The sequence below is a fragment of the Mus caroli genome, chromosome 1 (assembly GCF_900094665.2).
Source record: "Mus caroli chromosome 1, CAROLI_EIJ_v1.1, whole genome shotgun sequence".
In the NCBI taxonomy this organism is placed as follows: domain Eukaryota; kingdom Metazoa; phylum Chordata; class Mammalia; order Rodentia; family Muridae; genus Mus; species Mus caroli.
The window spans coordinates 76,459,274-76,475,702 of NC_034570.1; the positions used below are offsets into that span (position 1 = coordinate 76,459,274).

A 16,429-nucleotide genomic window follows, 5' to 3' on the forward strand; every position below is an offset into this window, starting at 1 on the left:
CCAGTTTTGTTGAGTATAGCCTTTGGTAGAAGGATCTGATGATGTTTTGGATTTCCTCAGGTTCCGTTGTTATGTCTCCCTTTTCTTTTCTGATTTTGTTAATTAGGATGCTGTCCCTGTGCCCTCTAGTGAGTCTGGCTAAGGGTTTATCTCTCTTGTTGATTTTCTCAAAGAACCAGCTCCTCGATTGGTTGATTCTTTGAATAGCTATTTTACATGTTATAGAGTTGTCTATCTTGGACATTTAATGTAAATGGAACAATATGTATAATATGTAGTTTTATTGTGACTGGCTAACATAATGTTTTCAAGTTCAACTCTACCAAATCTTTATTAGTAGTAGTTCATTAGACTTTACTGCAGAATAATATTTTACTGTATGGAAATATATATTTTACATGTCTAATTTTTAAATTTTGTTTCTTTTCAAAGAAAAGCTTATTTTTCAAAATGTTCTGATTGAGAATTTGGGAAACGTAAGATGATCATCGACTGTACTCTGTCATCGTCATCTTGGTTGTGAGACTCTTGGTACCTCTTTCTATTGAAAGACATGGCCTTAGCAAAGGATCCCCAAAGATGATGTGACCATAGCTTATGGTTTGTCTTTGAGCTTGGCCCTTTGTTTGACTTTGCAGATGTTTATTATCTTGCTAGGTTGTGTGATGCATGCAGATTTAATCTTTAATAAGATCCCAACTGTTCCCAAAGTGGCCATACATGCCTCATCGCTTGCTCCTGTATTAGGAATTGTGTGCTTCTAGATGTTTTCTGAGTTGATTTCTACAAATGATGGAGTTGAGCTATAATTATGGTCTAAAGTAGCAGAAACTAGAGGAAATTGGATGTGTTTGAAACCAATCCAGCCAGGGCAGGCAAAGGCTGTCATAATGGAGCAAGAAGAGAGAGGAACTGCAAGGAGGTTTCTTTCTTCTATGAAAAATAGAATTGAATACAGATTTTTAAATATATATTGGGGTTATTATTCCTTGCTTATCTTACAATTCTTTTTCTTTTAAAGATTCATTTTATTTTATTTTTTAGGTGTGTGACTGGTTTATGTTTATGTATATATGTTTGTGCACTTTATGCATGCAGGACCCAAAAAGGCCAGGAGAGGCTTTGGATCCCCTGGAACTGGAGCAAAGACATTTATTTAGAGGCTGCTGTAGAGACTCAATGGTCAACTATGTCTGATTGCAATATTTAGCAGAAATGTAGATAGAGCTCTCTGCGATGTGTGGAGAGAGATGCATAGATGCAGAGCAAGGGGATCTGTTGACAGTTTTGGCTCATTACTGTGCTCTAAATCAGCAATTGTAATAACAGTAGTGAAAGCTTTTCTGCTTAACAAGGCCTGACCTGCATGCCCTCTCCTCAGCCCACTGCACCCTCATAAGAAATACATTAGTGCAGCATGAGTGTTGTACTTATGAGCAGATGAAGAAATTGAGGGACAGAGTTTTCAACTTCCAGGCTCACACAGATGGAAAAAACTGAACTAGAAGTCTAAAATCCATGCTGATGCTCCTGGGAAATGTCTCTGTAGGTAAAGTACTTGTGACAAAAACATAAAGACCCGAGTCTGTATTCTTAGCGCACAAGTAAAAGCCAGGCATACATGGTACTGACTTATAATTCATGAATTTTGGGTTGGATATAGGAGGATAATGTCTTTCTGACCAGCAAGACTAGCTGAAATACCAAGCTTTAGTTTCAGGTAGAGACCTTGTCTCAAAATAATAAATTAATTCCTTAAAATATGAAAAAGCAACCGAAGAAAGCCATACTGACGTAAGGCTATGTCCCCAGGGGAGAGCATACCTGTACACACACATGCACACATACATATACACCCATGCATATACTACACACACACAGATGAAAAAAATTGAAAAAACAAAATGGGATCTGAAAAGTAATTTCAATAAACAGGATTGAAAGGGTGTCTAGATCCCTGTAAAGTTCAATTTTGATTTTTATTGTAGGTCAATACATTTCTTAAATAGAATGAATGGACCAATTAAAATTCTTTGGCATATTACTGGACACAGAGCTCATGGCCCCAGTGTAGAGGCTGTGCCTTGCCATTCCTTAGTGTTTCACTCAGGAAGCTAATTCATACCTGGTTTGCTTAAGTTCCAGGTTAGTGACAAAATGTCCTTGCTCCAGTGGCTGGCCCTGCACCCACACACATTTTAAACTCACTGTCAGCACTGTTTGGCTCAGTAGGTTAAAAACAGTCAGGGGAATGGGTTCTAAGAAACTTGGAGGGAAGGGTGTTGGGTGTGGATGTAATCAAAACACATCATGTACATGTATGAAACTCTCTTTTTTGTTATTGGATATTTTCTTTATATACATTTCAAATGTTATCCCCTTTCCTCCCCCCCCAAAAAAGAACCTCCCTATCCCATTCTCCCTCCCCTGCTTCTCTGAGGGTGTTCAAACACCCTCCCACCCACTTCCTCCCCCTTGCCCTCAGTTTCCCCAAACTGGGGCATCTATAAAGCATTCATAGGACCAAGGGCCTCTCCTCCCATTGATGCATGACAAGGCCATCCTCTGCAACATATGCAGATGGAGCCATGTGTACTCCTTTGTTGATGACTTAGTCCCTGGGTGCTCTTGGAGGACTGGTTGGTTCTTAAAGAATAAGTAAAATATATTTTAAACAACTGAATGAAATTGGAGGAGGAATTAAAATAACCTGAGTTGATTTTTTTCTATATGCTTGCATTAAATCATAGAAGAACCATTATTTGGCGGTTTTAGTAAATATAAAAAAGAACGTGAAATCCTGTCCATTCTGACAGGTGGAAGTCGGCACCAGAAGAAAAACAGGCAATCCTGAGATTGCAACCAAAGGATAATGCAAACCAAAGGAGAAGAAAAAAATAAGATAATGGGACCATAGGCATTCAGCCTTAAGGTCTGATGAGTAGAATTATTTTCATTTGTAGCATCTGCTTAACTTTCGCACTCTTTTTCTTTATGAACACCACCACCCCAATTATGTGAGGATTTAGACGGATCTTCCTCATATATTATCAAACTGTGTTACGTTAGCATTCCCAAACTGTGACTTGCATGCACTGTTTCTATTTGATTACCCTCTCCACACTTCATTGTTTCTGTACCCAGAACAAGGGGATTTGCTTGCAGCCTGAACTGCTTTCACCAACCATAAATGATTTCTAGAACAATCATACGATTTCAAGCTAATAATAATAATTTGTTTCTTTTCCTAAACACCTGATAGTTATAATTAAAGGATCATACTCAGAGATGCAAATGTTTACCACATCAGAAGCATTGACATTCTCTTTTCTTCTATTTTTCTACCAGAAATACTAAAATATATACAAAATGGAAGTGATTTTATATACATACACACACACATGTATATACACACATATATATATACATATATATTACCATATTTTTTGATTTTATAAATAAATCTTTGGTGAGACTTTTCAAAATAGATAGCATGCTAATATAATGCAGGGAATAATAGAGTAGATAACCAATCGCTAATAAACTCAGTTTCAAGTAATAAATAGGCAACTCATGGTTCCAAGCCAAGTCTGTACAAAACACTCTGTCATTATTCCTTTACTTGTTAGAGATACCTCACTATTCTCACGATACTGAGGCACCACAGTGTGAAACTCTGTGGTCAGGGGTAGGGGCCTGGGGAACATAGATCCATGCCTTCTGCAGGGAGCTGTTGATAAAGAACATTTATGATGATGGCAGCTGTCAGGTGTGTTGCTCTGTTTTTGACCTGTCTTAGGTGGTTCTCCCTCAGGTCAATGACATCACTCTAGGGATATCTTTTGCAGCTTAGGTACTGAGATAAATAGTCCAAGGTCACCAAAGTTATACCATTCCTACATATATAAAGGATTACTCCTCAGCTGGCTTGTGCTAGTCTGTTGAAAACGAAGTGTCCATTTTTCAGTGAAGACCTGTGTGAGAGTGTGCCAAATGCAAAGAGGAATCAGTCTAGATGTCCATCAAGAGATGAATCAATAAGGAAAATGCAGTATATAAAAACAATTTTATTCAGCTATGAAGAAAAGTCAAATATAAAATTTGCAGGAAAATGGATGGAATTGGAAAGTATCATACTAAGTGGTGTGACACAGAGTGTAGGAAGGACAAGTGCCACATGTTTGCTTTCATATGTGTATCCCAGTTTCTAAGTTTTTGTTTCATTCGTAAGCACTTATTTTTATTTTTATTAATTTATATGTGTACATGTATCTCTCTGTGGCTATGTACATGTAAGTGCAAGTACCCACAGGGCCTCAAAGAGAACATCAGATCCTCTAGAATTAGATTTTGGCAGTGATGAGCTACCCTATGACCTGCTCACTGAATTTGGATCCTCTAGAAGAGCAGCTGGCATTCTTTTTATTATTATTATTATTATTATTATTATTATTATATTTTCTTTATTTATGTTTCAAATGCTATCCCAAAAGTTCCCTATACCCTCCCTCCACCCTGCTCCCCTATCCACCCACTCCCACATCTTGGCCCTGGCGTTCCCCTGTACTGGAGCATATAAAGTTTGCAATACCAAAGGGCCTCTCTCCCCAATAATGGCCGACCAGGCCATCTTCTGCTACATATGCAGCTAGAGACACAAGCTCTAGGGGTACTGGTTAGTTCATATTGTTGTTCCACCTATAGGGTTACAGACCCCTTCAGCTCCTTGGGTGCTTTCTCTAGCTTCTCCATTGGGGGTCCTGTGTTCCATCCTATAGATGACTGTGAGCATCCACTTTTGTATTTGTCAGGCACTGGCATAGCCTCATACAAGACAGCTATATCAGAGTCTCTTCCGCAAAATCTTGCTGGCTTATGCAATAGTGTCCGGGTTTGGTGGCTGATTATGGGATGGATCCCGGGGTGGGGTAGTCTCTGGATACTCCATCCTTTCTTCTTAGCTCCAAACTTTGTCTCTGTAACTCCTTTCATGGGTATTTTATTACCTATTCTAAGGAGGAATGAAGTATCCACACATTGGTCTTCCTTCTTTATTTTCTTGTGTTTTGCAAATTGTATCTTGTATTCTTCTAATAGGCCTGCCTTTATATGTTACTTGACCTTTTAACCTTACTGCTTTTAATATTCTCTCTTTATTTAGTGCATTTGTTTTTCTGATTATTATGTGTTGGGAGGAATTTCTTTTCTGGTCCAGTCTATTTGGAGTTCTGTAGGCTTCTTGTATGTTCATCAGCATCTCTTTCTTTAGGTTTGGGAAGTTTTCTTCTATAATTTTGTTGAAGATATTTGCTGGCCCTTTAAGTTGAAAATCTTCATTCTTATCTACTATTATTCATAGGTTTGGTCTTCTCATTGTGTCCTGGATTTCCTGGATGTTTTGAGTTAGGATCTTTTTGCATTTTGCACTTACTTTGATTGTTGTGCCCAGGTTCTCTATGGAATCTTCTGCACCTGAGATTCTCTCTCCCATCTCTTGTATTATGTTGCTGATGCTTGCATCTATGGTTCCTGATTTCTTTCCTAGGGTTTCTATCTCCAGAGTTGTCTCACTTTGGGTTTTCTTTATTGTTTCTACTTCCCTTATTAGGTCTTGGATGGTTTTGTTCAATTCCATCATTTGTTTGGTTGTGTTTTCCTGTAGCTCTTTAAGGGATTTTTATATTTCCTGTTTAAGGACTTCTACCTCTTTAGCACTGTTCTCCTGTATTTCTTTAAGTGAGTTATTAATGCCCTTTTTGATGTCCTCTACCAGCATCATGAGATATGATTTTAAATGTGAGTCTTGCTTTTTGGGTGTGTTGGGGTATCCAGGACTGGCTGAGGTGGGAGTGCTGGGTTCTGATGATGGTGAGTGGTCTTGGTTTCTGTTAGTAAGATTCTTATGTTTGCCTTTCACCATCTGGTAATCTCTGGATTTAGTTGTTATAGTTGTCTCTGGTTGGAGCTTGTTCCTAAAGTGATTCTGTTAGCCTCTGTCAGCAGCGTCTCAGTGGTCAGAGTACTCTCTGCTGGCAATCACTCCTCCTGCAGGGAAGGTGCACAGAGGTCTGGCATTCAGACCTGCCTCCTGGTTTAAGTTGAAGGCCTGAAACAAGCCTGCCCCCAAAAATGTGTTGCCTCTGCACTCTGCATGCTCACCCGCACAGTCTAGTCTCTGAGGGACATGGGACACATGATGGCTCTCTTACCTGCTCTGGTGGTCAGAGTCCTCCTGGGCGGATACCTCTCCTCTGGTGGGGAAGGTGCCCGGATGTCTGGAGTCAGGAAACGGGGTCTGTCCCAGAAGGTGTGTTGCTTTTCCCTGTCCCAGAAGCTGTGTCACTTCTGCATGTCCCAGAAGCTGTGTGGCTTCTAGCCACTACCATTCTTAACCATGAGTCATCTCTTCAGCCCCCTCCAGGTTCTAAGCTTTATACACATGTATTCATACTGGTGTGAGTGTCAGTAGATATCATGAAATTAAATGGGACATATATGTGGGGAAAAAGGAGTTTTCAGAGAAGGGGATATGAAGAGAGTTAGAGTGTTATGTGACATGAAACTGGAAAGATAACTGCTGAAGTAGAAGAGAACAGTGGGACAGGCATGGTGAGAAGGTCAGATTTCTCCTTGCTCTGGGAGTCAAAAAGTCAATTCATAGTGGAGTCATGAACTAAAGCTTTTCTTATAGCCCAAACAATGTGTTCTCAGCAACACACTGTGGGTTTTATTTCATGCTCTTCTCCATGATTCTGGAATGTGGAATGAGGTTTTGGAGACATCATAATGGGAGAGTTTTTTTTTTTTTATGTCTCCTTCATGGAGGAGATTGTGCTTTTTTATGTTGCTGATCAATAATTGCAGTTCTGCAGCGTGAGACCCAATCTTACATTGTAAAAACTGTGCTCCAATGAAATCAACTGTCCCATCCGAGTCATCTATTTTCCCTTCTGATGATGAGGAATAGGTGTTAGAGAACAGTGTAGTAAACATAGATTCTCAATGATTTGATGGGCAAATTTGATTAAAAATAGACACTTTATATGGGTGACCAGCTGAAAACTGAGGACTAATTCTAGCCGTGGTAACAGACTCTTTATAATACTTTCTCTGGGCCAAATTTTCAATGCTCTTGAAAAATCTCTTGGGGGAAAAAAAGAAGGTGCTATTTATTGCTATCTACAGAATTCACAGTAGTAGATGTAGGTACAGAAAAATCAAAGCAGTGTGTTCCAAAAGAGAATTTCCCGGTAGTAGTCAGAATCCATTCCCAATGACCTGTTCATATATGTATATATGGTTCATATATATTTATATGTACTCACATATTTATTCATATATATATTTATAATTGATGTATAACATATAGGTGTATATATATACATATATAACACATATACATATATAAAACACACACACATGTGCACACACACAAACATGCACACACACATATACACCTTTAAAATAGCTATAGCAGAGTCACACCTGAGAAATGAGAACCTGGTAGTCTTTTGGTCTGTGAGGGTGGGTGCCTTCACACTCAAAGTAATCCCCACCATGATTGTCTCTTGCTAGTGGGAGGTGGAGGTGACAGCCACTAGTTGGTCAGTCACCCTGAAGCTGGGTACCTTTGCAGTCTCAATCTGGCACCAGAAGCCTAGAGGTTTCCTGGAGTTACAGCTCTATGATTCAAAATCAAAGATGACCAAAGCTTAGAAAGAAATGGTGGTTCTGACATCAGAAGAGGATCTATCGGTAGCATCACAGTAAATTAACTCAGGGCAAGAGGTAAGGCCAAGTGAGCACAAGGAGAGAATCTGATCTACATTCTGTGACACTATTTGTATCTGGGTTGCTTCCAAAAGATGCTGCCCATGATCTGAGTGTGCTCTACCAAAAGATGCTGCCTGCAATCTGGGTGTGTCTTCCCACATCAATCCAAGTACTTAGGACACATCTGCAGCTGAGGCTCCCTACTCAGGATGCTCTATTTTGTGGCAAGTTGACATTAGAACCAGCTGTGATGTGCCATACACAAATATACTGTATTAACAGTCCAGAAGTTACAAGTCTCTGAAGGAGAACATTCCTACATAACGGTTTTAAGGATATAATTTAATTGATGTCAAAGTGCAAGTGAACTTGGTTGTTGTTGCTCATCTTCTTTTACTCTCAACTGGAAAGGAAGAGATTGCTGGAAAACAGAATTGCAAGAATTGGAATAGAGAGAACAACTCTGGGGTATTTGATTTCTAGAACTTCCTTGAGTGTTGCTACCCTAAACAGAAGCAGCAGAAGTGTACCCAGCCTGACAGCTGTTGGGCTTGGGAGCAGTCGTTCCTACCAGGAAAGCGAAGACATGGCCACTCTCTTCTGATCAGTGGGAGCATGGCCAAGGTTGGCACTGCACACTGTAAATAGTGTAGCTAATCTTGCCATCAAGACTTGGGGTGATGAGGTAATCTGGCAATTTTGTTCACAATCAGATTTTAGTAACTGAGAACTTAATAGACGATTTTTTTTTTCTGATTTCTTATTCTGGATAGTTTAAATTCTTGGTCTCAAAATGATATTTTCAGCATTATTTGTGTTTGTGTTACATGAAATATTTTCTTCATTTAGCACAATGAATGGCAGGAGGCCACATTAGTGGCATATGCTGGCTTTATTCACTGCTGGTGTCTGTCTCATTCGAGTGACCTTCCTTGTTAAGCATTTGAGTTTGAATTTCTTGGCATAGACATTAATTAAAGCACAGAATCACAAGAGGATATAAAGAAGAAAGGACAGGACTCTAAATCATCGGCACATATGAAGGTAGACAGAAACGGATATGGTATAAATCAGTGAGCATCCCCATATGAGCATCCCCATGTGAGCATCCCCATGTGTTCTTGGTTAGAACAAAAGATCAAGGCCCCTGGCTACCCATCACAGGCCCAGGTCCTGGTACTGCATTTAGCCAATGGCCATGAAGGATGAAGCTCATTCTCTTTTAATCCTTTTTGCAAAGAACAGATCTTCTGTGAAATGATGGAGTTTTTAAGGGGAGTATAGCTTGGCTATGGTGTTAACTTGCTATATGAATGCTATAGGGACCAACTGTAGCCTCTGCTCCTTGGGAAGAACAGGAAACCAACACCAGCATGCCAATTCTCTGGCTGGGCTGCACTAGGAGACATAAAAATTCCTTTCTCTATTTAATCCATCTTCCTAGGATAATATGATCTTAGGCCAGCATTGACTTAGGGTCAAGTGTGACTCTGACAGAAAAGACTGAGATGACCCTTGGTAAACTTGACCAAGAACAGCTCCCTGGTATGGCTAAAGAAAAAGCTTGATGGTAATGGTGTGTGTGTGTGTGTGTGTTTGTGTGTGTGTACCTGCACACATACACACCTGAACTCCACAAATTTAGCACAGCCAGCTCTACCCTAGGTTTAGCACCAAGTGAGACTGCATGAGTGTCCAGGACACACTGCCACCCCTCAGAATTCCAGAAGCTTTTCTGAGAAAGATTAATGGTTCACTAAGCTGGAACATGGGGAAAGAGGAGGAAATTCATCACCAAAATAGGAAGTGGGGGCAAAGTGGGACAAAGCTTTAAATGTATTCAGGAGGCTCCTGTGGCTCAGGTTTAAAGTGCATGATTCAGAAAGACAAAGAAAGATCACCTTGGCATCTGTCAACAAAGGAAAACTCTGCAGAATTACCAGAAAGCTGTGGGAACAGGAAACTCTCTCTGTAACTAGATAAGTGAAGAAGAGCTCCCCCCCCCCACCGCCCCTCTGGCTCCAGCTTCAACTTTGTCTCATTTCTTTTCTAGAAGTGGTTTTCAACACATGTAGCTCATTTTATTGAAAACTCCTGTGCTGAGAAGTGTTCAGTGCATTGCTACCCCAGTGCCTGTGGACGTCTGACTCCATTACCAGACACAGAGAACATCCTTTATACCAAATGGCACCTTCTATTCTTCTATCCCCACCTTTAGCTCTGGGTCTCAACTTGGCACACACTAATTCAGTTTGTATAAAATGGTAATTTGTGCCTTTTTGAGGTTTAGCTCTTTTTAAAAGGGGATACAATTACCCTCTGTCAAGCTGTTTGGATCCCCAGATGCCAAGCCATGCCAGCCTCTCAGAGAGAAGAGAGACCAGAGTCTCCCAGGCTCAGGTATGAGGGGCAGTGGAGTCTGAGACCAGGGCTATAATTACTGCACTATTGCTTCTGTGCACATAGCTTTGACAGTGAAAAAATACATTCATTTCTGTCTCCATGCAAAGGGGGACTTATTTCTCAGGTAGTGGGGTTGTTCAGAGCAAAAGGAACATTCATTCATCCATAATAAATTCTCACTAGAGTATAGATTTATCAGAGCAGTTCTTTTTAAAAAAGCATCTGTTTAAGCATAAAACAGAGGGATAATGCTTAGGAGAGTATTTCTGTTGTCCTGTTCTGTGGTTAAATACCTTCTGATTTCCTTATTATGTGTCCTGCTCCATAGGGCTAAACACTCTCATGCCTGTGTGCCTTCATGTAATATGGACACTCAGTTCCATAGGAATGGCATTGAATGTATAAGCCACAGGCTCTCCTGAGATTCCTCAACTACCTCTTCTGCTACTACAAGGCAGCCTAGAAAGCCACTCTGTTTTTCTGTTTCATCAAGGTTTTAGAAAGGACTAGGCTGGCCTGGGATGGAGGTACACACCTTTCATCTCAGTACTCAAAACTCAGCTATTTGGAGGCCATTCTGATATACATAGGTGAAGGCAGGGCTACAAAGTGAGATCCTGCCCCCTCCCCCCCCAAAAAAACCCAAGTGTGGTGACTAGTTTCTAAGGCAACTTATACAAGATAGCATCATTTTGGAAGAGGAAACCTTAACTGAGAAAATGCCCTCATCAGATAGGCCTGTGGTGGTTTTCCTGATTAATGATTGGGGTGAGAGGGGTCTATTCATTGTTGACACTGCTGCCCATGGGTGGTTCTGGGTTCTATAAGAAAGCAGGAGGAACTCGTGTGTTTCTCTATAATCCCCGCTGTAGCTGTGGCTGCTTCTGAGGATTCTCTTCCATCATGGCCTTGGGAATAAGATGCCTTCGCCTGCTGCACCCTGCTTTTCACAGTTACCATGCTGCTTTCACCGGACCTGTTTCAGACGTTTCCATGAAGACAGTGAGTGGAAGACAACATGACCATAGGCAGTACTCAGCCTACCCAGCAGTACCAGTTCGCCATTTTGCAACCAAGAAAGCCAAAGCTAAAGGGAAAGGACAGCCCCAGGACAGGGTGAACACTAATAGAGCCTTGGTTGAGGATATAATCAGCTTGGAAGAAGTGGATGAAGGCATGAAATCTGTGATGGAAGCACTTAAGGATAATTTCAATAAGACTCTCAACATAAGGCCTGCACCAGGATCCCTTGACCATATTACTGTGGTAACTGCTCTAAATCAGATTGGCCGGATCTCCATGAAGTCACCACAGGTGATTCTTGTGAATATGGCCAGCTTGCCAGAGTGTACAGCTGCAGCTATCAAGGCTATAAGGGAAAGTGGAATGAATCTGAACCCAGAAGTGGAAGGAACACTAATTCGGGTACCCATTCCTAAAGTAACCAGGGAACACAGAAAAATGCTGGTAAAATTGGCCAAACAGAACACCAACAAGGCCAAAGAAAATTTACGGAAGGTTCGCACTAATGTAATGAATAAACTGAAGAAGTCATAGGACAAAACCTCGGAGGACACCATTAGACTAGTCATCGAGAAGCAGATCAGCCAAATTGCAGACGACACTGTGGCAGAGCTGGACCACCATCTGGCAGCAAAGACCAAAGAACTCCTTGGATGAAAGTCAGCAGTCACAGCCGGACACCCGAGTCCTGTGTCTGCTCATGCCATGGGTGGCAAGCTCGTGTCTGCACTGCCCTGACCATGCACCCGAGGCTGACACTGCTGCGCCTCCATCGGCCACTCGGTCTCCTGTTGGGATGCTCAGATTTATGGAATCTCTTCCTTGTTTCCGTGCACATGCTTGTTCTGCTCTGAATCTCCCCTTGTGAATGTCTCTGTTGGCAGAGGACCTTTACTCTGGCAGTGACCTTGACTGTGGTGTCACCACAGCACTAGGGCTGCTGTTAGGCTTAGCAGCTCCTCTCATCAACACAGGAGCCTCCTTTCAAACTGTGAATCATACCCTGCCCTTGTGTTAAACTCATTTGGATTAATGTGGGCCTTCAGTCTGACTGCCGATGATCAAGCCTGAATAAATTGGAAAATAACATCCACAGAAGAAAGAGTGGTTTGGATGGAAGAACCCCAGAACTTGTTTATAAAGCAACCAAGAGCAGTGTTTTTGCCTCGGGGTTGTCCTCCCACATGCTGTTCATGTGGACCAGGCTTCCGCTCCTAACTAGCCCTGTTTACTGTGCCATCAGTTGCCCCCTCTGGGCAGTCTCTCTGCCTCCAGAGCTTGGCCCCGGTTTTGGCTGGGCTCCTCTTATTTCATCCTCTGTTTTTCTTTTCTGTTAGTCTATACCTTGAGAAAAATTACCAGAGAGAATGACACAGAGTACCGCTTGAAGTTGTCTGTGTATTTATGTTGTAAAAATTGGTAGCTGCTCACCAAATGCTTTCCTTCTCTCTCATTTCACTCTTGTCTCTGTCAGCATTTATTTGGTAATGAGCTACTGTTTCTCCAGGGCCTGTCTTCCTAACCCTTCTTTTCCTTTTAATTGTTGTATGCCATGTCATAGCTTTTGTATACATGTCAGGTCAAACCTCACCCAGCTCTTGCACCATGCAGGGTCATGGGATGGAACTCGGATTCTTGACCTTGCACCAAGTACCCTCACCTGCTGAGTCACCTCCCTTGCTGTACTGTGGCTTCCATGCCAAGTTAGGTTGGCATGGAACCTCCTGCAGTCATTCATTCAATTATAATAAAGCTACTTTTAGGCATAAAAGAAAGAAAGAAAGAAAGAAAGAAAGAAAGAAAGAAAGAAAGAAAGAAAGAAAGAAAAGAAAGGAAGGAAGAAAGCAGGAGGAGCAAGCCAGCTCCTCTTCATAGCCTCCGCATGCCCCCAGATTCCTGCCTTGAGTTCCTGCCCTGACTTCCTTATACACTGGAGTGTGACCGGAGATTTTAAAGTTCATATAAACCCTTTTGGCCCCAAGTTGTTTATGAGCATAGCGTTTTATCACAGCAATAGAAACCCTGACTAAACTATAAGGCAGGAACATTCTCACCTTCTGTTTGCTCAAGTACTGAGGGCTCAATTAGCTGATTCCCATTTGATTATCGGTAACTACTAAAAACATCAACATGTGCTCTCAGTTCTAGTAGAAGTGAATTTGTTTTATATTTTCAGGTAAAACCACGATTTAATGAAAAAAATCACAAATTATGCTTACAGAACATAAAATAAACTCTACAAACCAGGCAAGGAATTCAAAGGACAGCACTTTATTTCATAGGCTTTGTTAAAGTCACCTTGGCTTGGAAATTGACAGGGTCTCCTGAGGTCTGAGCTAGACAGTCATCAGACCTTGGATCAGACAGACAAACCCTTATTCAGTTACACATTATCTAACCAAGGGCCTCAGGTCCAGAATGGTGAGCAATCTATCTCCATCACTTTTAAGCCCTTAGGGACATGTTTGTTTTCCCTGAGTCGTATGCCAGTGTCAGAGTTCACTTGGAAAACAGATTCTGCTGTGTATTTAGAACTATACATGAATTCACAAATTATTCACGCCCACGGCCACTAGACTGGAAGACTGAGCTGGTAATCACACAGGAGCAGCTGGGATTCTATGTCTCTAAACACTACCCCACAAGCTATGTGGGTGAAGAGTTGAGAAACATTAATATTATAGCCATTTGAAAGATTAAAATTCAGTGTTTTCTTAATTATCTTTGGAAAAATTTTTTTTTTGTATTTTCAATTTCAACCCATTTCTCAGTTTAGATATTTTATGTTTTATTCATTTACATTTTAATGTTTTGTGGGTTTCAAATGAAGGAAAATCGGTTGGATTCTGACTGTAAAACCATGAAACACTCACAGTTATTTCTTCTAAAAATATTTTTTGCATTTCTCCTTAATGCGGACATTAAAGTAACATTAGGATTGTATGCACTTGCCTTTGCCTCTATCTGCATCGCCTAGAATTTTCTGCCTATTCTTTTTGTTCAATTAATTTCTTCCTATTTCCAAACAATACAAAAACTCCATCATCCATGGAATCAAATTGTGGCATTTAGTTTTCCTCACCACTGACTAGCAATAGCTCTGCCTTCTTTTGGCTACCTCCTACATTCATGACTTTGATGCTAACAAGTCACACCCAAGAGAGGAGACAGAATGAGAACTTTCCCCACATGTATGGGAGATCTGTTCATTGTATACTTTGTGTAAACAACATCTATCATGTAGCATTTGATATATTAACCCATCTTAGATATTCTCTAAGTGACTCAGTGCCAGCTGTGGTGGGCCAGTCTGATGCTGCTTGTATCCTACAGTTAAAACTGGTTCGTCAAGGTGTGGTTGCCCCAGCAAGCAGATGCTCACATATGCAAGTGATGCCATATGAACCCTCTCCCAATTTAACTCCTTAAACACGCACACACACACACACACACACACACACACACACACACACAAATAGCCTTTATATAAAAGGCTAGAGCTTGTAATTGGACTGTGGAGGGAGTAAATTGGGACTGAAGATTTGAGAGCAGGTTGCAGGGAGGGGAAGGAACCCTAATGGACCAGAACCACGTAGCCAGGAGACACAGTAACAAGGGGCTTTATAGCTGGGGAATAAGTTAATATAGGCCTGGATCTGTGTAATTTAGGCATTTGGCTTGTAAATAAAATATCTGGAGAGTTTGTCTTTTATACCACAGGCTTATTAGAACTTTAACTTCCACAACAGCCAGCATTATTATTATTATTATTATTATTATTATTATTATTATTATTTCTTCTTCTTCTTCTTCTTCTTCTTCTTCTTCTTCTTCTTCTTCTTCTTCTTCTTCTTCTTCTTCTTCTTNTATTATTATTATTATTTCTTCTTCTTCTTCTTCTTCTTCTTCTTCTTCTTCTTCTTCTTCTTCTTCTTCTTCTTCTTCTTCTTCTTCTTTCCTCCTCCTCCTCCTCTTCCTCCCCTTCTTGTGACTGCTTCCTGTGTTGTAGACTGAGATCACATCAGTTCTCCATTTCTGTGATTAATGAGAACCATTTCGATTCCTGATTTGTTGGTCTGTTTATTTCTATTGTTCTATGAAGATTGCTACATACAGATTCTGACTTTCCATCTTCATGGGTTTAACTCCCAAAGTAGGATTTCTGGTTTAGGTAAGTACATTGGAAACTTCAGTGTAACAGCTATTTGCATTTCCTATTTAACAGGTAGGAACAATTTAAACCACAGCGACCATGCATGAGAATAGCATTTCTTACAATCCATATCAGTGGTTGTTTGAATAAGAATGGTCCCTATGGGCTCATATATTTGGACATTTAAAAAATAGTGCTATTTTAAAGGATTAGTAAGTGTGGTTTTATTGAAGTATGGCACCAGGAGATGGGGTTAGCAGTTTCAGAAGGCCACACCAGGCCCAGTGGCTCTCTCTTCCTGCTGCCTATGAATTTGGATGTAGAACTCTCAGCTACTCTCCAGTACCGTGTCTGCCTGCATGCTGCCATGCTTCCCGCCTAATTACGTGCATTCTTCTATAAGAGTTGCCATAGTCATGGGGTCTCATCACAGCAACAGAACATGACTAAGACACTAATGAACCATTGCAGCCCCTTCAAATGTTTGCAGAAATCACACAGTAGCACAATTCAGAGGATGCTGAGAAGGTCCCCTGTCTTCACTTTTAATCCAGCTTGTTTGTTAATACTTTCAAACCATATATGCCAGTTTGCCATTGTAGTTCATCAATGTTTACTGACTTGGTGAACCATCATGAACCATCATGAACTTCAGCTCTCTTTTCTTCTACTACATAAGGTAAAGATGTCTTTTATTTATTTTTTTTCCTAATTTTTCTTTTTTTATTATCTTTTAAATTTTTTTATTTTATTTTAATTAGGTATTTTCTTCATTTACATTTCCAATGCTATCCCAAAACTCCCCCATACCCTCTCCCCCCAACTTCCCTATCCACCCACTCCCACTTCTTGGCCCTGGCTTTCCCCTTTACTGAGGCATATAAAGTTTGCAAGACCAACGGGCCTCTCTTTCCACTGATGGCTGACTAGGCCATCTTCTGATACATATGCAGCTAGAGACATGAGCTCCGGGGGGTATTGGTGGTTAGTTCATATTGTTGTTCCACCTATAGGGCTGCAGACCCCTTTAGCTCCTTGGGTACTTTCTCTAGCTCCTCCATTGGGGGCCCTGTGATC

The 16,429-nt window shown here is 40.9% G+C and overlaps 1 protein-coding gene and 1 pseudogene across 6 annotated transcripts in view; one reads left to right on the plus strand and one right to left on the minus strand.

The window, feature by feature from the left end:
- Sphkap (SPHK1 interactor, AKAP domain containing) overlaps positions 1 to 16,429 on the minus strand; it is a 140,211-nt gene that overhangs the window by 43,602 nt on the left and 80,180 nt on the right. The window lies entirely within an intron of this gene.
- Positions 11,049 to 11,856, plus strand: LOC110301463 (annotated as a pseudogene).